General features: G+C 38.6%; 1 long non-coding RNA gene across 2 annotated transcripts in view; it reads right to left on the bottom strand.

Moving 5' to 3' along the window:
- Positions 1 to 365: 365 nt before the first annotated feature.
- Positions 366 to 23,609, bottom strand: part of LOC115831863 — a 183,901-nt gene continuing 160,657 nt past the window's right edge. For both annotated transcript variants that reach the window (XR_004027353.1, XR_004027354.1), the window contains one exon: positions 366 to 606. This is a non-coding gene — a long non-coding RNA (uncharacterized LOC115831863). The remainder of the gene's footprint in view (positions 607 to 23,609) is intronic.

Raw genomic sequence — 23,609 nt, 5'->3', positions numbered from 1 at the left:
TTATAATCCCTCAGGCTACCTTTGAGTCTTTGAGTCTGAGCCATCTCCCTCTATAACAAGGGGAAATAAGGCTAATGATTGAATGATTTGTACAACTCAGCTACCCAGTTTCCTGGCAAAAGAAGAGAATGGTGGTTAGCAGGGACTAGGGGGCAGGGGGGTTGGGGAGATGTTGGTCAAAGGATACAAAATATCACTTAGTAATAAGGAATACTTTCAGGAGATCTATTATACAACATGGTAATTATACTTAATAATAATGTATGATATACTTGGAAATTGCTAAGAGAGTTGATTCTAAATGTTCTCACCACATAAAAAATAAGTATGCAAGGTAATAAATATGCTAATTAGCTTGATTTAATCATTCCACAATGCATACATATATCAAAACATCATGCTATATACCATAAACATATGCAGTTCACCATAAATATATGCAATTCTAAATGTGTCAATTAAAAAATAAATAAAAATAGAAAAGAGCAGTATTTTTCTCTCTTAGAAGAAATTCATTTTCTGAGAGTTGTAAGAGGACTCCACATAGAGCCAGGAGAGAGAAAGGGAATAGATGCAGACACATGGCACAGGTGGTTATCACAATGCCTGGAAACGAGAAAGAGAGAATATTCACTTTCACAGATGATCCCTGAGAACCTGCCCGTGTTTATTCCATGTGATTTTTAGGACACACACTTATTATTCTTCATGTTAAAAAAAAACAGCAACAACCAAAAAACCCTTCCACCATCACTTGGCTCATTTTCCTAATGTAACTAATGAAACACTGCCAATCAGTTCTTGTACAGCCACCTTTGGGTTGTCTATCCTTCTTTCTTACTGACTGAATCCACTTGTCCAAGGGTTGTGAGGGAGATAAAAGAACACACAAACATGCACAGACATACACACACATACACGCACACAACTTGGGTAGGGTTGAACCGTGGCTAAGGCTGAAGTGTAGCTAAAACTAACAACACCCAATGCTGTAAACTGGGATCTTGCACTGGACCACAGGGAACACTCATCTTCACTAAGTGAGACATAATGCTCCATTAGTTTTCCAGTTGTTTTACTTCTCTAAGTGCCTAAACTCCAGTTTCAAATGTTAAAACACTATGGATTATTGCAAAAAAGGAGCAGAGAGAACAAAGGTTCTTTGCATCCAGAGTTTTACTTTGACCCTTTATGCTTTAGCAGTACGGAAGAGAAAGGCTGACCCATGTATCCTTCCTAAAACACTCTGTGATTCCATCTTCCAGTGAACAAGGCCAATCAGTGATTTGAATATAAGTAGTAACAATAGTGTTCCTCTCTTTAGGGACATGATACAAGAGAGACTGAAAGTACCATATAGAAGAGAGACAATATTCTGGATATAACTGTGACACAGTATTATGTAGTGTATTAGTCCATTCTCAGGCTGCCAATAGACATACTCAAGACTGGGTAATATATAAAGGAAAGAGGTTTAATTGACTCACAGCTCAGCATTGCTGGGGAGGCCTCAGGAAACTTACAATTATAGCAGAAGGGAAAGCAAACATGTCCTTCTTCAAATGGCAGCAGGAGGAAGAAGTGCTGAGCAAAGGGGGAAAAGCTCCTTATAAAACCATCAGATCTTGTGAGAACTCACTCACTATCACAAGAACAGCATGAGGGTAACCACCCTCATGATTCAATTACCCCTCAACAGATCCCTCCCACCAGATGTAGAGATTATAAGAATAACTCAAGATGAGATTTGTGTGGGGGCACAGCCAAACCATATCATATAGAGAGAAATAGAAAAATTGAAGGGACGAGAACAGTAGAAGAAATGTGTCTGAATGTTCAGGATACAATCTGAAATCGGGCAGGACACATACTGTTTCAAATATCACAGCCTCAGAGAGAGTGTGAAATAGTGGAAAAGCATAGCCCTTCGAGTAAAAAATGACTTCTGGCTCTGAATGCGTGATAAATGTATTCCATTTTGCTCTTTCTGATAATCACAATTTAAAAATCCCTGGACAAAATGCATAAGTCATCTAGTAGAAAACTCTGGGAGATGGAGAAAAGGACACCACGCTAGGGACCTTGGGACTTGAGTAAGGACAAAATACCACTTCTAGGTGCAGCCTAAGACAGAGTTCTAACTTCCACCCCAATCCTGCAGTGATAGGCATTGCCCTTCCTCCTGCACTGTGGACACTATGGACACTGTGGTATGGGAGTCCTGTCATCTAGGTAACACTCAAGTTGAGCAAACTGTAATAGCACTTCAGAAACGTTAAATACAACTTGGCATTTAAATAATAAAAGGGAGCCAGGATATGAATTCTGAACCTAAATAGGTTCCAAAGTTCTTTGAAATGCTCTAAAGAACACTTCAAAGTCTGTACTTTTTTCTATGAACTTAACTTGTGTCCTCATTTTCACCAGCTCCTTGAGGACAGAGATTGTGTGTCTAATTCTGGATATTTAGTGACACCTGGGAGTTAATGAGCATTGACTACTTACATGTCACCATATCAGGTTGACCACCTGATAAAATAAAAGACTTAAATCGGAACTAGAGTCTCATAACTTAATACTCAAAATTTCTAGGATAGAGTCCAAATTACTAATTATACCAAGAAAAAGGAATGTCTCAACTTAAATAAGGGACAATCAACAGATACCAACACCAAAGTGACAGACATGTTGAAATTATCAGATGATAGAAAGGCAACCAAAACGAAAATGTTCCAATGATCAATTATAAACACTCTTGAAACAACAACAACAACAGAATCTCAGCAAGAAAATATAAGACATAAAGAAGAATCGAACGAAATTTTAATTTGGAAAAACAAAATAACTGGAACAAGAACAGCATAGGGGTAACCACCGTCATGATTCAATTACCCCTGAACAGATCCCTCCCACCAGATGTAGAGATTATGAGAACTACAATTCAAAGTAAGAAATACCTGAATTTAATGCAGCTAATTAATAATCTTGTTATTCTGCTAAAATGACCTCTTAGAATTGTATCTGCATGAATTCCTCTCTGTGGGCTTGAGTTCAAATCCTGTATAAATGAGTATTTTATACAATATTTCTTAGAGTTATTGAAAAAAATTAAATGCTATTAAAGATCAAAAAAAAAAAAACATGTATTGGTTGATTGCTACCTAACAAACTACCCCAAATTTAGTGACTTAAAACAACAAAAACAGTTAATTTGCTCTTGAATCTGTAATCTTGTAGAGCCTTTTTTTGTTGGCTTCACCTAGAGTAGATAGAAGGTTGGGAACTAGAATTATCTAGAACATCTGAAAGCTCTCTCATGCACATGACTGGCCCCTGGGCTAGAAAGAATCAATGAGGGAGGGCCAGGGATCTATATAGTTTTTCCATGTGAGTATCCGGCATGGCAGTTTCAGATTAGCAGGACATTTTATATGTAATCTCAGAGCTCCCAAGATGTGTGCTCCAAGCAAGTCAAGGCGAAGCTGCCCAATCTTTTATGATTTAGTATTAGAAGTCATGCAGCAACACATCTACTGTAGTTCCAGACCCACCCAAATTCAAGGGGAAGAAGTATAGACACCCCGCTCCCGTCCCCGATTCCACAATGGAGGAGTGTCAACAAAACACAGTAATAGGAGAATGTGACACAGAATATATTGGTGTGGTCCCATGGAAAAATTCAATCTGCTACAGCACGTGTAAGTCCTTTGTCTAATATTGTAAACCATAAATTAGCAAACTACAGCCTGCAGGCTAATTCAGTCTTCTGCCTATTTTTATAAAGTTTTATTGGCGCGCATTCATGCCCATGTATTTACATATTGTCTATAGCTGTTTTTGTGCTACAACAGCAGAGTTGAGTAGTTGTGACAAAGACCATCTGGCTGCAGAACCCCAAATATTTACTACCTGGCTCTTTGCAGAAAAAGTTTACTGAGCCCTATTGTACAGAGTTGTTACATCCTCCTAGAGACTGCTCCCTGCCCCTCAGAGCTTCCATAGCACTTGCTCTGTATTCTATTGGGTTCAGAATTATTTCCATAAACATCCAAGCTGGTTTTCACCATGAAAGCTTTGCCTTTGATGTTTCCTCTGCTAAAAGTATTTTCATGTAGCTCTTGTAATGGGTGGTTCCTTCTCAGCACTGAGGTTTCAGAGCCTTGTCATCTCTTCAGAGAGAGTGTCCTTGTACATTAAATCTGAAGTAGCTCCCTGCTCTCCACCCCCAATTATTCTATCCCACTTTGGTGTTTTATTTTCTTCATTAAACATGTCACCATTGACAATCGTTGCATTTAGTACTATCACGCTCTTCACTAGGGTAGAATTTGCACAATGGTAGATAATACATCTGGTTTTTTGCTTGTTTTGTTTTTTAACAGCTCCTAGCACACTAGGCTTTCAATTAATACCAGTATAATTAAGCAAACATGTCAGTTTTCTTCCAACAAACTGAGTAGAGTGTTTTAAAGCAAAGTATTTTATTACTTTTTATATGTTGGGTACTCAGCAGAGTAAAGGGAAACATAATGAGTACAGTACAAATAGCTCCCAAGCACATGTCAAAATGACAGATCCCTTGAAGTCTACAACACGGTGAATTCTAAAGAACATTTCAAAGTCTGTAGCTTTTTCTATGAACTTAACTTGTGTCCTTATTTGTCACAAGCTCCTTGAGGACAGAGATTGTGTGTCTACTTCTGGATATTTAGTGACATCTGGGAGTTAATGAGCATTGACTACCTACATGTCACCATATACAGATGACGACTGTAGTAAGACAATGGCCAGTGAACAAGGTTCAACCACAGTGAAAGGAGCAGCCCAAGTGAGGAATGAGCTTAGAAAAAGACCAAGAACAACTTCCTGGAGACCTCAGCAAGGTTAGGAAAATGTCAAGAGTCTTGAGTAAGAAAGAAGAAATTGAGAAATAAAGGTCATGAGAACATGTTATAGCTCACATTTTATTATATATCAAATATTATGTTTAGGATTTTAACATATTATCCCATTTATTTCTCACATCAATCAGGTAATAATTATATCCTGCCTTAAGGAAGAGAAAACAAAATTCGAGAGAGAATTCTAACCTAGGTCAGTCTTATGATGATGATGATGATGATGATAGTAACTAATAATTATATAGCAATTACTACGTACAAGACACTGCTCTGCACAATTTTTATATATCATTTAACCACATAAGAAAAATACTATTATTAATCCTAGTTCTTCAAAGAAGAAAATTAGTGCACAGAGGGCAAGTAAATTTCTCAAGTTTGTTCAGCTCATACATTCCAGAGCCAAGATTCAAACCCACATAGTCTGGTTCCAGAGGCCATGTTCCACCACACTTACCCACTCTCTAGGGCTCCAGCATTTTTTCCTGCCTTTCACTTTGTTCTTACTAATATATTTACAGTCTTCATCATCATAGCCAACATCTGCATATGTGTCTAGTTTGGCTTAAGCATAAAATATAGGTTGTAGGGGTGATACTGGGTGAGGACAGGTGAGTCTGGACAAGTAAGATAGGTTTATAATACAAAGGAACTCAAGTGCCACACCTGGAATTATTTTGAGATTTACCCAAAGGAAGTATAGAGCTATCAAACAATTTTTAGTAGCAGCCAAGGAGCCCAGAAGATAAACTTTTAATTGTTTGTTGCTTGATGAAAATGGTATTAAAGTGTTAGTGATAGACCAACCTAGATGTGTGGCTAGACTTGGTCACATGCAATAGACAGGTTCAGACTTTATCAAAGTGAAAGATAATGTGTTAGTTGGAGAAGCCACCTAAGTCTGACTTTGAATCTCTGGTTCCATTAATTCACTAGTCATGTAACTGTGGAAAAGTTGCTTAAACCTTCTAACCCCAATTTAAACATCTATAGAATGGAGCTAATAGTAGTTCCCAGCTCTTAGGGCTAGCAAGATAAGTAAATGACTTTAAGCCAAATCACATTTACCCTTGATTGAACCTATTACCAAAATGGAAGTATCTTAAGAGATAGCCTACAGATAGTAGGCAGTATAAATAAGTAAACTGAATAAAGACTGCATAAGTATTCTACCTGGTGTACATCATCTACCCAGTGGGAATATACCTCACATTTTTATATTAAGATCACAAGAAAGTTTATTGGTTATTTGGCAAGGAAGGAGAAAACCATCTGGAAGGGAATGGCTCTTTTAAAAATATAAAAATGACAAATAATAATAGGGCAGAGGAGGGCCATTTTATTATCCATTTTAAGTGAAAATTGGAAGTGAGAACCCCAGCTTCCAGAGCCACATCCTTTTCTCATCTCCTGTATTAGGGGAACTGGCAGAGTGGTCATTCTGACTACACAATTAGGTCATGAATGATAATTAATCTTGGACCCCGAGTCAGCTCCCTGCTGGGACACTTCCTTTCTCAGTTCCATAGCCCAGCCTGCCTCAGAATCCCAAACCTAAACCATTCATTTTAGTTTGGCTTAATTAATTTCCCCTCCAAAATCCTGCCTCTTGCCTTTGCTCTTTGTTATACTTCTATTGAATTTCCCCACTGATTATATTTGTTTCCTCAGAGCCTGAAGGAAGGACAATAAATGTGCAATGCTTCAGTCTTCCCAACAATGCTAAAGGACATGGTGGAAGGCCCTCCCCGCCGCCTTTCCATTTGTCCTTAAAGTCTGCATGAAATGGACATTATGCATATGCAATGCACAATTTGGAAGAGACTGCCAAGAACAAAGACCAACAAATTGGCTGTGGTTTTATTTTAAGTTCTATTTTGGGTAAACAAGGTTGAACATGCTCCAGTGGTTCCCATTGCCACCAACCACATCTAAATCATTCTTGGTCAAGCCTTGCTGACTTCCGTGTTTAACGTAAAGGAGGTAGAAACAACAAGGTTTGGAGACTGACTGGAGAAGAACTGAACATAAGCCAGGTTTCTGCCTTTGTGCTGGGATGAACAATGCAAGCATTCTCTCAGAAGGGCAATGTTGAAAGAGAAGCTAATTTGAGAAGACAATGTTAATAGGTTCAATTTGGGGAATGTTGAGTGTGAGTTGCCTGTTGGACTCTAATAATCTTGACCCCAGTTCCCTTTCTTTAAAGAAAAACTTCTTGAAAGAGATATTTATACTTACTGTCTTAGGTCTGGGGTTCATGGAAGGAGACCCCGAGAGAAGGATGAGTGCTGAAGTGACTTAGAAAGTGTTTTTCTCGGGCAGATTACCACAGAGGATACCTTTGCTCAATCCCCCAAGGATCTAGAGAGGCAGCATAAATCACAACTGAAGAGGAGGGGGCAATGAAGCCTGGGGACTCTGCATTTGCACTTTCCCTGCTTGGAAGTCTCTTTCCTTAGATTTTTGCAGATCTAGCTTCTTAAGATTTGGGTCTCTACTCACGTATCATCTTCTATGGAGGCCTTCACTAACTACCTAATTGAAAATGGTTTTTTAGCCCCATAATGTCCATCACCATCACCTCCCCATAGAGCCACCATGATCACCACCAGCCCCTGCTTTTCCTCTCCTAGCTTGCTTTAGTGTTTTCCCCAGCACCTTGCATGGCTTGATGTATATAACATTATATATCATAGACTTGTTTAGGGCAACTTGCCCCTCATGAATATAGGTTCCTGGAGATCAAACACTAATGTGCAGTTACATCAGCAGTGTCTAGAACATATCTGCCACCTGGCAGGCATAGAAATGTATAGAATGGTTGCCTGTTAAAAGAATGACTAGTGAGGAATTGGAGAGACATGGAGTCACTATAAAGGAACCACCTGGAGGAAGCAAGAAGGAAATTTAGGTAAGAACCCAGGAAAGAACTAAAGTTGCCCAGGGAGAGGGAAACCTCTCATTCTGATGCTAAAAATAAGAAAGTAGGGGTGGAAGTAGGCAAAGGAGAGATTTTCGAGAGATTTTAGACCTGACAGTTTCCCTTTTCTCTGTGAAACTGCAGTTACCTCAGACCTTCTGCCTACCTCAGCCCCTGGTAAGCTCATTAAACATATTCTCAGGGAATTTTTACATTCTCTAATGATTCCATTTAAGAATCTTATTTTATAATCCTATCAATTATTCCACCGTGTACCATTTATGCTTGATATTAAATGCCTTTATACCATTTTTCTGTGGTTGTTACTAGAGATTCAAAGGGGGCATGAGATCTGGAGTGCAGTCACGGAGCTGCCCGTGTCATGGCCTGACTGCAGCAAGCCCTGCCAGAAGGCAGCCTAGTATAAGGAAAGGAGTCAGAGGAAAGGCCCTCAATGCCTCACATTCTGACATCAACACTGGCACAGCTGTTTCTTGCCCATCACATTTGACCCCACAAGAAACAATATGCTTTAGAGGAAAGAATTTTAGAAACAACCCAGAAGCCCCACTCCTGATGGCTGAGTGGCCTCAGACAGTGATTCCTTCTCTTTTTTTTTCAACTTTTATTTTAGGCTCAGGGGTCACATGTGCAGGTTTGTTACATGGGTAAATTGCATGTCTCTGGGGTTGGTGTGCAAATGATCCCATTATCTAGGTAGTGAGACTAGTATCCAATAGGTAGTTCTTATTTGTTCTGATCGGCAGTTCTTCTGACTCTAAATGCCTGGTGGGGTAACCTGACCTCCATGGCCCCTTTGCCTATGGGATCCTCACAACTCTATGAAATGGTCAAACTTGTACTGTCAGATACTTTTTACAAAAAAGGAAACTGAGGCTCACGGATGTGACACAACTTGCCCAAAACCACACAGCTCCAGAGGAGCAGAGTTGACCCAAAAGCTCAGCTCAGTCCAGTTCCAAAGCGGGGCCTCTTGCCCACTCTGCCATCCTTTCCTCCATCCTCTCAGAAGTCCTGGGTGCTCCGAGCAGCAGAGTTCACAAGGGTGCTGCTGACTGTCTGACAGAGCCAGGGGGGAGGTCTGTGGCAGAGGGGAGGACTATCCTCTCTTGCCTAGTCTGGGCATCTTCATCAACTGTCTCAATTCCCCCTCCTTGGCTCTGCAGATTTCTCATTCCACCAAGGCATGCCCTGCTCCATGCCACGGCCACTGGTGCAGTGCTTGTGTAAATCCTGTTATATGATTTGGATCTACATAACAAACCTGTTACATGTGGACCCGAATAGAGAGACGCTGGGAAGGGAAGAGACGGAAAATGAAAATGACTTCGTTAGCACATGGTGGGTTGAGATCCAAGGCCTCTGGGAAGCACCGCAACCTTCACTTGGAATGGAGATTGGGGTGGAGGCTCGGAAAGCCTGGCTGTGGCCTGGCAGCACAGCATGCTACACTCCAGTCTGCTATGTCATGTGTGAGTGGGCAAAATACTTCCTTCTCTGAGCCTCAGTTTCCTGTCTGTAAACAGGAAAAACAGTACCCACTTCACAGAATTGTAATATGAACCAGAGAAAAGAGCTTGCACAAGGCTAGCAGTGTGTGACATACTGTAGGTGTCTGATAAACGGTCTGTGCTTCAACTCATAAGAGAGGGCTCATTTGAAATGGCAATGGCAAGGGTGGGATGAGCTATTTGTTGTCTTTAGAAGAGTGAACATCTTCAGAGAGATGGCAACCCCTTCTTGGGGTACAGCATCTCTCCCCAGCATTGGCCACCCTGGCTCGACAAGATACCACTCCACGACCCAGGCAGGCAATGCCATTGCCATGGTGATGGAGTCCTGTGCTCAGTTCTGCTGTGGCCAGCCAGGATGCACAGAACACAGGTGGACAGCTCGCTGTTTGGAACAGAGATCAGGCTGCTAATGAGGAGGGAGGTGTGGGCCAGCCCACAGTCTCAGGACTCTCACTAACTCAGTGCATCTGGAAATAACTACTTTACTTCAGTAGACCCCAGTGTCTTCATTGGTAAAATAAAAATACTAAAACCTGTCTCAAAGACTTATTTTAAAGATTAAACTAGGTTATGCATGTAAAATCACCAAGGGTGGTTCCTGACCGGTCCTTATCAAATGCTAGTTCTTTTCTTCCTTTCCTGTTATATTTTTAGTGGAATGAGAAGGAAGCGAAGAGCAGGAGAAAGAGAAAGAGAATGGTAAAGAAGGATGAGGGACAGGAAAAGAAGACAGAAAGTATGATAAAGGAGAAGAAAAACAACAACAACCAGAACAGCAAAAACAATAGCATTCAGTGTACCTCATGCATTTGGCATTCCAGGGCACCTGTTTGTGCAATTAACAATCCTCATTGTATCTGTTTACTATTGCTGTAACTGTAACCAATTACCACAAAGGTGGTGGCTTCAAACAGCACAAATTAATTATCTTACAGTTCTAGAGGTCAGAGGTCTAAAATGGGTCAGCAGGGTTGTGTTCCTTTGGAAGGTTCTAGGGGAGAATTAATTTCCTTGCCTTTTTCAGCTTTTAGAGGCTGCTCTCATTCCATGGCTTGTAGCCACACCACCCCCTTCATCACTCCAACCTTTTCTTCTCTTATATCTCCCTTCTAACTTTAACTCTCCTGCCTGAACTTTTTTACTTATAAGAGCCCTTATGAATATACTCAATCCACCTAGATAATCCAGGAGAATCTCTCCATCTCTGTATCCTTAACTCAATCTCATCTGCAAAGTTGTTTTGTTTTGTTTTGTTTGCTGTGGAATGAAATATATGCACAGGTTCTGAGGATTAACATGCGGACTTTTTTGGGAAGGTCATTATTCTGCCTACTATATCCACACCAGCTACTAGATGGGTATTAAGAACATTTCTACTTTCAAGGTTAAAATATATAATAATAAAAATATGACTCAGAAAAAGTAGGAAACTCTCTGAAGGTCACACATATGTAAGGATTCAAACCACATTCTGTTCAAGTCTGCACCATATGTTCTTTCTGTAGAATATACATGAAGATACTCAGAAAATGTTGCCTCTAATCCAAAAGGATTGGGTTGAATGATCTTTGAAATTCACCTTCTGTCTGAAACTCTATGATTCTCTATTCAGGGGGGAAAAGAAAAAAAAGCCTTCATTATAGCCAGTCTTAACCATGATTATTCCTTCTCCTCTGGCTCTAAACTCTAAATCGAAGAGTCCTAAGGCATCACTAGAATGGAAGAGAACGATGGGAGTGGGCTTTTCCTAAGCATGCATTTTGAGAAATGCATGACAAGCCCTGCTCCTGCATAGACTACCTTGGAATAATAAATACAAAATCTGTTTAAGATCCTGAACTATTTCCCATTGGGCTTCTCTCCTGGAAGCCCAACCATCAAAATCAATGACAATCATGTTGGCATTTTGCTAACTGAACCAAACAGGAGGTAACTGGTCTTGAAAACCTATAATGAAGTAATTAGTTACTCTATCAGTAAACGGAAATAATAGTCACAGATTGTTGAAGCTAGAAATAAACTTTTTGATTATAGATGGGGACCTGAAGCCCAACATGTCTGAACCACCTGACACAGCTGTGATGGACAGGGCTGGGACTCATACCCAGTCTCCTAGGTGCTGGCCTAGGATTCTTTCCACAGGACCACCATTTCTGGAAGTTTGAACATGACTAGGTGGTTTCTCCTAAAAACTGGAGCATCAGGGATGAAATGACAGACTGTGTAGGCATCACAGCCTTTGCCCCAGATAAGGGACGGATTGCTGAAGAGTCTGGAATCTGTCTGCATCTGCGTTTGGGCTGGTCCTTGGGTCACATGTACCCATCCACACATTGTTTGATGGGCTTACCAGCTGGCTTGGCTTTCCAGGATCATTTTTTAAATTTTTCTTTTCAATTATAAAAATGCTGGGTTATGACAAAGAATCACTTGGAAACCCTATGTTAAAAGTTAAAATAAAAGTAAATCATTCACCAAGATATCCACAGGTTAATTATTCCTAATATTATGAAGAATATATAGAATTTCTGGCATTTTTTCCCTCTGTGTCTACTCAACAGCTCTTTGGAGAAAAGAAACCTCCCCCATCAAATAGCAATACTAAAATATTTTTATGGCCTCATAATGGGCCCCACACTGTTAGCCCGGCCTCTAGTTAAGCACAGTGATTTGCTCTTTGCCTTGGCCACAGTGATCTGTTCAAGGATGGCCACATGAATGAAGCCAAGCCAATAGAAGACCTCTCTAGGACTTTCCTAGAGCTACTGGGTACTGGAAATAATGTTCTTATTCTAAAGCATGAAGTCTCTTTACTGGGCTGACTTCAGACTCATGTTATCATGTAGGGAAAGTCGGCCCCCAAATAAATCCAAGCTGAAACAAGCAGAGCCTGGATAGATATGGGGATAAAGAGACAGAGAAAGAAAGGAAGAGGGTGGGGCGAAGAAAAAGAGGGAGGGGGGGAAGAAAAAGGAGGGAGGAGGGGAAGAATATCACTACATCATTCTATTTGGACGACTAAACTTAAATATATGTAAAGCCAGCTCTTCCTAGTAGATTTTCTATTTATTTATTTTTTATTTTTATTTTTATTTATTTATTCATTTTTGTGACAGAGTCTCGCTCTGTCACTCAGGCTGGAGTGTAGTGGCTCAATCTCGGTCTACTGCAAATTCCGCCTTCCAGATTCAAGCAATTCTCCTGCCTCAACCTCCTGAGTACTGGGATTACAGGCACCTACCACCACGCCTGGAGATATATATATATAATATATTATATATATAATATATAATATACAATATACATAAACTATATAATAGATTATATATTATATATATTTTAGATTATATATATTAGTATATCATATATATTTAGTAGATAACATATATATTTTATATATATTATATATAATATATATTATATATTATATATTATAAATATTTTATATATATAATATATTTTATATATATATTATAAATATTTTATATATATAATATATTTTATATATATATTATAATATTTTATATATAATATATTTTATATATATATTATAAATATTTTATATATAATATATATTTTATATATATTATAAATATTTTATATATAATATATATTTTATATATATAATAAATATTTTATATATAATATATATTTTATATATATTATAAATATTTTATATATAATATTTTATATATATAATATATATTTTATATATAATATTTTATATATATAATATATATATTTTATATATATATTATAAATATTTTATATATATAATATATATTTTATATATATATTATAAATATTTTATATATATAATATATATATTTTATATATATATTATATATATTTTATATTTATAATATATATATTTTTTTAGTAGAGATGGGGTTTCGCCATGTTGGCCAGACTTGTCTCAAACTCGTGACCTCAAGTTATCTGCCTGCCTTGGCCTCCCAAAGTGCTGGGATTCCAGCTGTGAGCCGCTGAGCCAGGCAGATTTTCTCATTCTTATGAGACAATAAATTGTCTTCTTAAGTCAGTTTGCATATTTGTGACTTACAATTGAAAGAACACTGATTGATACCAAAATCAGTATCCAGTTGGTGTATTGCAGGTGGCAGATGCTAATATGTGAAATTGGCTGAGTTAAGGGAGGTTGTGAAGTGGTGAGAGGGCAAGAGTGCCCCAGCTCTGATGCAGTGATTGAAAATCCTGTGCTAATGTGGACTTTATTTTATCTTGTCACTTCATGCTATACATATGAGTTTGTGCCATGCTTTTTTTTCACCTACCACAATTATGGTGATAATGGCAATAGTTTCTATTAATTGAATATTGAGCATTGTGTGCTGTGCATTATCCATGCGTTCTCTCATTTTATCACCCCTGCCCTTTCTATTAGATGTGTACTATTATAATCAACACTCATAATTATAAAGAAGTTAGAAAACTTGCTTAAGTTCCAACAGCTTAAAAGAATTCAAATGGTGTAGTTCTAATCCAGAACAAGAGTTCTTATCTACTACTGATATTTCTTCATAATCTTGTTTCTGTGGATTATTTATTCCTTGTAAACCTTTTTAACAGCAAAACACTGTCTCAGTGAAAACATGTAATAATTATTTCTTTCTTTCGAGTTGAGATATAAAAGATTAAGAGATGATAAGACATGGATCAAGGCTGCAAAGACAAGGGTTGGATCTTGGTGACAAAAAAGTACATCCTCCTAAAAGTCTTCATGGGGAATTCCCCCCATGCTCCTTCCAACTGGGTCGTGGTAATTTGCACCAATTTTCTTCATACCCATACCCATTGAACCTGCACAAATAATGAAATGAGTTGTAACAGGAAAAGGGGTCTTCTATGGCTGGTGGTAGGATGGGGGTTAGTCACTCAATAAAATGTGTTAATGCCTCCTGTATGTGGTTGGGGTTCTAGCAGTGACCCAAGCCACAAAAATCCTCATCCTTATAAAGCTTACATTTTCACTCTAGTTCAAGTCACTCTTTTATCTCTTAATTGAACCCCTGCTTCTACATTTGCCCTGTCATAGCCACTTCTCATACATAGACCAGAGGGGTCCTCTGGGCAAGTCTTCAGTGAGGAGGTGACATTTGAGTGGACACAAGGCTATGAGGGGCTAAGCCATGTCAGTGTGTAGGGAAAGAGCATTCCATAAATGTGTTCTGGCAAACACAAAGTCCCTGAGGTGAAGGAGTGTCCTGTTTCTGAGGAAGAACCAAGAGCCCAGTATGGCAGGAGTAGAGCAGGTGAGGACAATATTAGGAGGGGAAGACAAAGAGAAGAGGTGGCGGAGGGCAGATTCTGTGAGTTACTGCATGCCCTGGGAGTGCTTCAACATTTGAGCTGAGGAGTGGAATTCCAACTTAGAGTTTAAGAGGACCCCTCTAGTCTATGTATGAGAAGTGACTATGAGAGGGCAAGTGTAGAAGCAGGGAGTTCAATTAAGAGGTAAAAGAGTAACTTGAACTAGAGTGATAATGTAGATGTGTTGAGAAGTAATCGGATCCCAGATGTGGGGAATGCAGACCAGAAAGGAATTGCTGATCCATTGAATGTGGGGACAGAGAGCCAAGAATGGCTCTGGTGTATAAACAAAAGCATCTTTGTTTGCCCCTGCATAGTTAAGGTTGATGTGGACCATGTCCACGGCCTCCATCTTCTCTGAAAGCTGGAGGCTGGTGGCTGCAGGTGGTCCATGCCCTTCCCCTGCTAAAGTCATTTGATGAAAAGTAAGGTGATTTAAAGATATAACCCTAGTAATTGGCTTTTCCATACATAATTGGTATTTTGGAGCATCATAAACTTATTGGTCTCTAAAACTGTGCCTTTCTCAGAATGTTTTAGGTGAGTTCCACTTTCCTGCCAGTCCATTTTTAAATGTTGTTTTGTCAATTATTTCTCTTCTGTATACTTTACGTTGAGAAACATTGGAAAAATATAAGTGACAAATAATTATTTAGATGGTGACATAAATTGTGGAAGATAACAAAAGAGTGTTTATATTAAATCTTATTGGTATAGTAAAATAAGAATATGTAGAGAGATATCTGGGAAGATCTTAGGTATACACAATGGTTTTAACAGATGTCAAGGTGCAAGAGATTATGAATATTCCATTTGATTTTTCTTTAATGAGTGATATGGTTTGGCTGTGTCCCCACCCAAAATCTCATCTGAAATTGTAATCCCCATAATCCTCACATGTCAAAGGAGAGACCAGGTGGAGGTAATTGAATCATGAGGGTGGTTCCCCCATGCTGTTTTCGTGATAGTGAGTGAGTTCTCACAAGGTCTGATAGTTTTATGAGTGTTTGGTAGTTCCTCCTGCATCCATTCTCCTTCCTGCAGCTTTGTGAAAAAGATGTCTGCTTCCCCTTTGCCTTCCATCATGATTGTAAGTCTCCTGAGGCCTCCTCAGCTATACTAAACTGTGATTCAATTAAAACAAGTGGCCCCAAACTAGTTCACACCAGGTCTCATGCAAGAGCCCCTCACAAGTCCACCTGCTTTCATGGTGCTCTAATTGTTTATAATGCAAGTTGTTTACAGATTTGATCATGGCCCTCCTGACCTGCATCTTCCAATGACTTCCAATTACTCATTAGATTGACAAATGGGAATTTCAAGTTGTTCAAGAGTAATTTGGAGGGATAATAACAATCACCATTATTGAGTGGTAACACTATGACAACTAGCATGAGTGGGTGCTTTAGGGACATTATTTTTTCCTCAGCCTTATGAGGGAGGAACTTTTATCATTAGCACTGTTCAGATAAAGAGACTCAGCCCATCAATCAATGAGTTGATAAAGAAGCTGTAGAATGAATATATATATATTTATTATATATATATTCATTATATATATTCATTATATATATTCATTATATATATATTCATTATATATATATTCATTATATATATATTCATTATATATATTCATTATATATATATTCATTATATATATATTCATTATATATATTCATTATATATTCATTATATATATTCATTATATATATTCATTCTATATATTCATTCTATATATATATTCATTCTATATATATATATATATAGAGAGAGAGAGAGAGAGAGAGAGAGAGATTATATTTTAATTGGTTGTAAAGTTTCACCCTTCAACCTATTACCCCGACTACAATGGGGATCTTGCAGACAGGCCATGGCCTATGTACTTTTCGTCTTTAGAACCTGAGACAGTTCCTCTTCTAGAGACATATTTATTAAAAGGTGCATGAATGAGTACATGGATATATCGATAGACATTACATAAGATCAGCCTCACTCAGGTGTATATGTGTTTTCTGGCTTGTTTTTTTATGTAAAAGAAAAAGCAAGTTATAGCAGCAGGGTAAAAATACTCATGTTAACATCTTTTCAGTTCTATAAATGGGTCAGATTTCACTTTCTCTGAGCAGTTGCCAATAGTAATAAAAATGCTTAGAGTTGGTCTTCCAATTCTCTCATATAGTATATAATATCATATCCACTAGAGGGTAATAGCTTCTATTTATAACTCTAAAATGTATTTAACTTTTTTCTGTTATAGTGATGAGGGTTTTAATATTAATAATAGCTTAATGGGAAGGAAGGAAGAAAGAAAGGAGGGAAGGAGGGAATGATGGAAAGAAGAAAGAAAAAATGACAGAAGGAAAGCTTAGTAAATTCTTAGGACAAAAAAAGTCCCTGGGACCATAAATATTTATTTATTGAGGTCAACTTTAGAATGTTTATCTTTTCTGTTAAATTTTATCATTCATCTAAACTTGTGTTTTGTCCTACTATTTTCAACTAGCCCTCCAATTCCTTTTATTTTCAAAGCAGATGATCTCACATCCTATCTCATAAAGCCCTAAAGTTTAATCTCATTACCTTCAAATTTATCAGGGATTTGTCTCATCAATTATTTGTCCCCTTTTCCAATATATTTTCCAATCTCCTTTCAACTAATTTCTGTTCATCAAGAGGTAAACATTGCAGCTTTGCCCAATTAAAACAAAAGGCTTTTATTGTTCCATATTACCTTCCAGCTCCTGCTGTGTCTACCGATTCTCTATCTCTTTATATTCAAAGTCTTAAAATAATTTTCTACTTTAACTGTCTCCTACTCATTACCTGGTCCCCCTCATGTCACTAAGTCAGACACAGCCACACATGAATGCATTTTGAAATCAATGGACATCTCAGTCTTACTTTCCTAATGATTCAGTACTGTACCTATGTACATCTGCATCTGCAGACCAAGGTCTCCTCAGAGGAGCACATCTTTGGAATGGTTCCATCTCCATGCAAGTGGCCCCAAACTGTGTCACACCAGGTCTCACACAACAGCCCCTCACAAGTCCACCTGCTTTCATGGTACTCTAATTGTTTACAATGCAATTTGTTTACAGGTCTGATCATGGCCCTCCTGACTTGCATCTTCCAACGACTTCCAATTACTCATTAGATAAATTCTAAAAGTCCCTGACGTAATATAAAATGCCCTCTAAGTTTTATCCCTGTGTGCCTCTGGAGCCCTTCTCCCAGCATTGAATCCAGTCATAATAAATTTCTTTCAGGTTCTCAAAACGTTAAGCTCTCACCAAACTCCAAATCTCACTGTGCTTCTACTTTTGCCTGGAACCCTATCTTCCATCACTCATCTCTGTCTAACGAACTCTTACTAGATATTTAGATCTGCTTTAATGTCACATTTCTAGGAGCCTTGTCTGAACTTCGAGGCTATCAAAAGTTCGCTGCTTATATGGTCCCAAAGCATATCATTCTTCCTCTATAATAATACTTATTATGCTTCACTGAAATTTCACATTTAGTCAATTGTTTCTGCAGCTAGGCTTTAAGAGAAAAGAGTCTTGATTACTGTTATAACCCCAGAATAAATTAGACAGACCCACAAATTGTGGATGTAAAAAAGTATTTATGGAATGAATAAATAAATGGACGGATTCTCATCAATTGGTTAAACCACTCACTATTTTAGGTGGTTGGTACAAGTGAGTGAAGGTCAGGAGCTCTTGACTAGAGTAGTAGCAATTTTACTTAGATTTACATTTATTATTGAACATGGGTCATACTCTCTAATATCTGTGCTAAATAGTAGCTGTTGTTGAATATTAATAATCTCTGTTATCACTATGAAGTCTGCAATAGGCTTTAAAATAATGCACACAGACATACAAATCTATGAATATATTTCTCACTTTCCTTCAAAGGGGCCCATTGTAATTTGTGTACTCTACATCAGGATTCTTTTTTTCCAGTGTTCCTCAGCTTTAAACCAACTTCTTAGTTTCCTGATCATTTAATATTATTTCCTCTATCAGCAACATTACAACTTTCCATCAGCTTTTCTCTCTTCAGAAGGCCTTCCTCTTACTAATTTTATCAGGTTTTTCTTCACTTTCCTTCCAGATTTTATCCAGCTGAAACATCTTCACTTCTCTATAGACCTCCTTGAAATTGACATCTTCTTTTTTTCATTTTGCCTTCTAGTCTAGCATAGTATTCAGAGCAGATAAGAATCTCAGGAAAATAAATGAATTAAATAAAATAATGAATGGATAGACATATGAAAAGACAGATGGTCAGGTAAAACAATAAATGAATGAAATGAATAAGTAAAATGAATGGATCTATCCCTCGTAAATCTAAGTTTTGTGGAAGATGAGGGCACATACATCTGGTCTTATCTCACAATGTACAAGTAACCCAATAACAAGAATCACAATAGGCTAAAGAACTTCTCGGAAGTCCACATGAGGGGTCTTTGTTCCACACTGACATATATTGCTTCTGCTTGAAAACATCAACAACAAATACCATTGAGTAAATACAGCCTTCTCTCATAAAAATCTCATGTAAAGGCAGGTACTGTTAGAATATAACTGAAGTGTTTTATTGTTGTTGTCATTGCTTAAAGCATTTGATACATAACTATCTCTAACTCCATTCCACACTAAGACAGAGATGTTGCATCTCAAACATCTTTTCCTTGAGAAAAAAGTAATCCAATAAAACCTCATACTTCTCCAAAACACAATGCTCTGGAAGCTTTGTCTAACAGAAGTTGCCCATTAGTTTTGGACATCTGATATGGTTTGGCTGTGTCCCCACCCAAATCTCATCTTGAATTAGTTCCCATAATCCCCACATGTCATGGGAGGGACCTGGTGGGAGGTAATTGAATCATGGAGGCAGTTACCCTCATGCTGTTCTCATGATAGTGAGTTCTCATGAGATCTTATGGTTTTATAAAGGACTTTTCCCCCTGTTGCTCAGCACTTCTCCTTCCTGCCATCATGTGAAGAAGGATTTGTTGCCTTCCCCTTCTACCATGATTGTATGTTTCCTGAGGCCTCCCCAGCCCTGTGGAATTGTGAGTCAATTAAACTTCTTTATTTTTTAAATAAATTACCCAGTCTCAGGTATTTCTTCATAGCAGCATGAGAACAGGCTAACATAGTAAATTGGTACCACAGAGAGTGGGGTGCTGCAATAAGAATACCTGAAAATGTGGAAGCAACTTTGGAACTGGGAAACAGGCAGAGGTTTTAACAGTTTGGAGGTCTCAGAAGATGACAGGAAAATGTGGGAAAGTTTGGAACTTCCTAGAGACTTGCGGGGGCTTAGAAGAAAGGAAGATGTGGGAAAGTTTGGAACTTCCTAGAGACTTGTGGAATGGTTTGACCAAAATGTTGATAGCGATATGGACAATGAAGTCCAGGCAAACGTGGTCTCAGATGAAGATGAGGACCTTGTTGGGAACTGGAGCAAAGTTGACTCTTCTTAATTGTTTAGCAAAGGGACTGGAAGCTTTTTGTCTCTGCCTTAGAAATCTATGGAACTTTGAACTTGAGAGAGATGATTTCGGGTGTCTGGTAGGAGAAATTTGCAAGCAACAAAGCATTCAAGAGATGACAGAGCACAAAAGTTTGGAAAATTTGCAGCCTGACAATGTAGTAGGAAAAAAACACATTTTCTGGGGAGAAATTCAAGCTTGCTGCAGAAATTTGTGTAAGTAATTAATAGCCAAATGCTAATCATCAAGACAATAGGGAAAATGTCTCCAGGGCATAAGAGACCTTCCCAGCAACATTTCCCATCACAAGCCTGGAGGCCTAGGAGGGAAAAATGCTTTCCTGGGCTGGGTCCAGAGCTCCTTGTTATGTGCAGCCTAAGGATTTGATGCCCTGCATCCCAGCTATTCCAACTGTGGCTAAAAGGGGCCAAGGAGAAGCTCAGGCCATTGCTTTGGAGGGTGTAGGCCCCAAGCCTTGGCAACTTCCACATGGTTTGGGGCCTGCAGGCTCACAGAATACAAGAATTGAGATTTGGAAATCTTCATCTAGATTTCAGAGGATGTATGGAAATGCCTGGATGTCCTGGCAGAAGTCTGCTGCAGTGGCAGAGCCCTCATGGAGAACCTCTGCAAGGGCAGTGCAGAAGGGAAATGTAGGGTTGGAGACCCCAAACAGAGTTCCCACTGGGGCACTGCCTAGTGGAGCTGTGAGAAGAAGGCCACTGTCTTCTAGAACCTAGAATTGTTGATCCACTGACAGTTTGCACCACAGACACTCAATGCCAGCCTGGAAAGCAGCCAGGAAGGAGGCTGTACCCTGCAAAGCCACAGGGGTGATGCTGCCCAAGGCCATCAGAGCCCACCTCTTGTATCAGTGTACCTTGGATGTGAGACATAGAGTGAAAGAATATCATTTTGGAACTTTAAGTTTTAATGAATGCCCCACTGGATTTCAGACTTGCATGGGAACTGTAGCCCTTTGTTTTGGCCATTTTCTCCCATTTGGAAAGGGTATATTTACCCAATGGACCCATTTTATCTAGGAACTAACTAATTTGCTTTTTATTTTACAGGCTCATAGACAGAAGGGACTTGCCTTGTGTCAAATGAGACTTTGGACTTGGACTTTTGGGTTAATGCTAAGACTATGGCAGATGGTTAAAAAAGCTTGCTTGTGTTTTGAAATTTGAGGACATGAGATTTGGGAGGGGGCAGGGGTGGAATGATATGGTTTAGTTGTGTACCTACCAAAATCTCATCTTGAATTGTAGTTCTCATAATCCCCATGTGTCATGGGAGGGACCTGGTGGGAGGTAATCGAATTATGGGGGTGATTACCCCTATACTATTCTGGAGATATGGAGTGAGTTCTCATGAGATCCAATGGTTCTATAAGGGGCTTTTTCCCCTTTGCCCAGCACTTCTCCTTCCTGCTATCCTGCGAAGAAGGTGACTTTCTTCCCCTTTGCCTTCCACCATGACTGTAAGTTTCCTGAGGCCTCCCAGACATGTGGAACTGTGAGTCAATGAAAACTCTTTTCTTCATAAATTTCCCAGTCTTGGGTATTGCTCATAGAAGCATGAAAATGAACTAACACAACATCTAACAACTGAAAATAGAACACCTCTCTACTATGTCAGAATTTGGACTTGACAACCATTAAGATTATTCCAAATTTGAAGATTCTGTAATTCATTGCAAGCTCTGAAAAGGGCAAAAGGAGAATTGAGTCTCAGAGAGGTGCCAGACAGGATGCAATCAGAAAAACAGAAACCATGCTAGGTATTTTAACAGAGAAAGTTTATTATTAGATCTGAGTTAAGTAAGTGCTAGTCAACTGAAAAAGCAAATAGGCAACCTGAAGATAACCCAGACTGCAACTGCAGGAAGCAGTTGTCATTCTTAGGGTTAGGGGGAACCATCTGTTACTGTTATGGGAGTAAAGATCTATAGCTGAAACCATACTGAAAGGAATTACAGGCAAATAGAAAGAGTTAATCCCTTCTGTCCTGTTCTGCCTTCAAGTCTTGCTCTAACACTCTTTATCAGCAGATCCTAACAGCTGGCATACCAGAAATAGAGTTTGCAGGTTCCAAGCACCAGCATTAAGAGGACAAATATTGAAGGATGGATTTGATGCTAAGAGACTGAGAGATGATAGCTTAGTTTAAGTGATAAATATAGGAATCTTGCTGTCTAAAAATTTAGATGCTTAGAATTGTATATGGGAGCACAAAATATTCTTTAGTAATGCTGGGATACAGCAGAAGAACAGCTGAATAAGCAAAATGCAAGTGGGAGATCTGGAAAGAAAAGTTAACCTTATATCATTGGAATGGTTTTGGTAGCCAGTAGAAAGAGACCCAAGTGGAAAATACCAGATTTTTGGAAATTAAAATGTTCATATGATTTAAGCTATGTGTCTATATAAAAAAGCAATCTGCATAAAAGAGAGTAGGGCAGAATCTTGTTCTTTTCCTAGTGAGACAAAACAGATTTAAACCCCTTAGGAGCACAAACAGAATATTGGTTAAGGGCTGGGTCCCTGCAGCCAAGAAAACTTGGTGTTAAATGCTGTTGCTGACTAGCCCTGCCACCTTGCACTTGTGTTTCCTAATCATTAACATTGAGACACAAAACTACCTTCTTTTAGTTCCAGTGAAACAGGATAATTTTGAAGAGTAAATAAAATATGCTCTTAAAATGCTTAATAAACACACTTAGCACATAGTATCAATGCATGGGAGCCATTACCTCACCCCGTCCTACCTTCATCTGGTCCTTCCTATATTTTCTTCAAAAATTAAGAAGTTGATAGCTTAGGTCTTCTTTGTGGAAGACAGCATGTCAGGGAAAGTTCTTGAATTAAGAAGGTTAGCTTCATTCTTTGTTCTCTGCCTATATAACTGAGACCCCTGATTTTTCCCCAGCCTTTCTCATGAGTCTAGAATTGCCCGGATACCTTTGACTAACTCTGAGCTTTCTTTTATACCCATGGCCCAAGGAATGTTTTCCCGTGCCTGAAGATGGTACAAAATGTTCAGTCACGCCCTGTACTCCCTGAAAGGCTTCTGTAATGGGATAAACTGTCCTACCTCAAATCAAGCTCTCATTAAACCACATTAATTCATGAGTGAATTGCTATACTTTCTTCAAAAATTAAGAAGTTCACAGCTTAGGACTTCTTATGGATTAATGAATCCCTTGGGAATTAATGAATTCACAAAACAACACTTGAGTTAAACACAGATTAGAATAAAACAAAATACCCTTCCTCCTTACATTAACCCCAAGTTGATCTTCAGGTTAAAAGGGTACAACTGTGGCCATTCTTATGTTTTCTCCACAGATAAGCATTATCAGTCTTTACTGTTCTCTACTGCAGTTTGCATTCTTCTGTTTTCTTCATAAA

The sequence above is a fragment of the Nomascus leucogenys genome, chromosome 20, assembly GCF_006542625.1.
Source record: "Nomascus leucogenys isolate Asia chromosome 20, Asia_NLE_v1, whole genome shotgun sequence".
Lineage (NCBI taxonomy): Eukaryota > Metazoa > Chordata > Mammalia > Primates > Hylobatidae > Nomascus > Nomascus leucogenys.
Note: the sequence above shows the minus strand (reverse complement) of the source record. Positions and strands in the feature narration are given on the sequence as shown.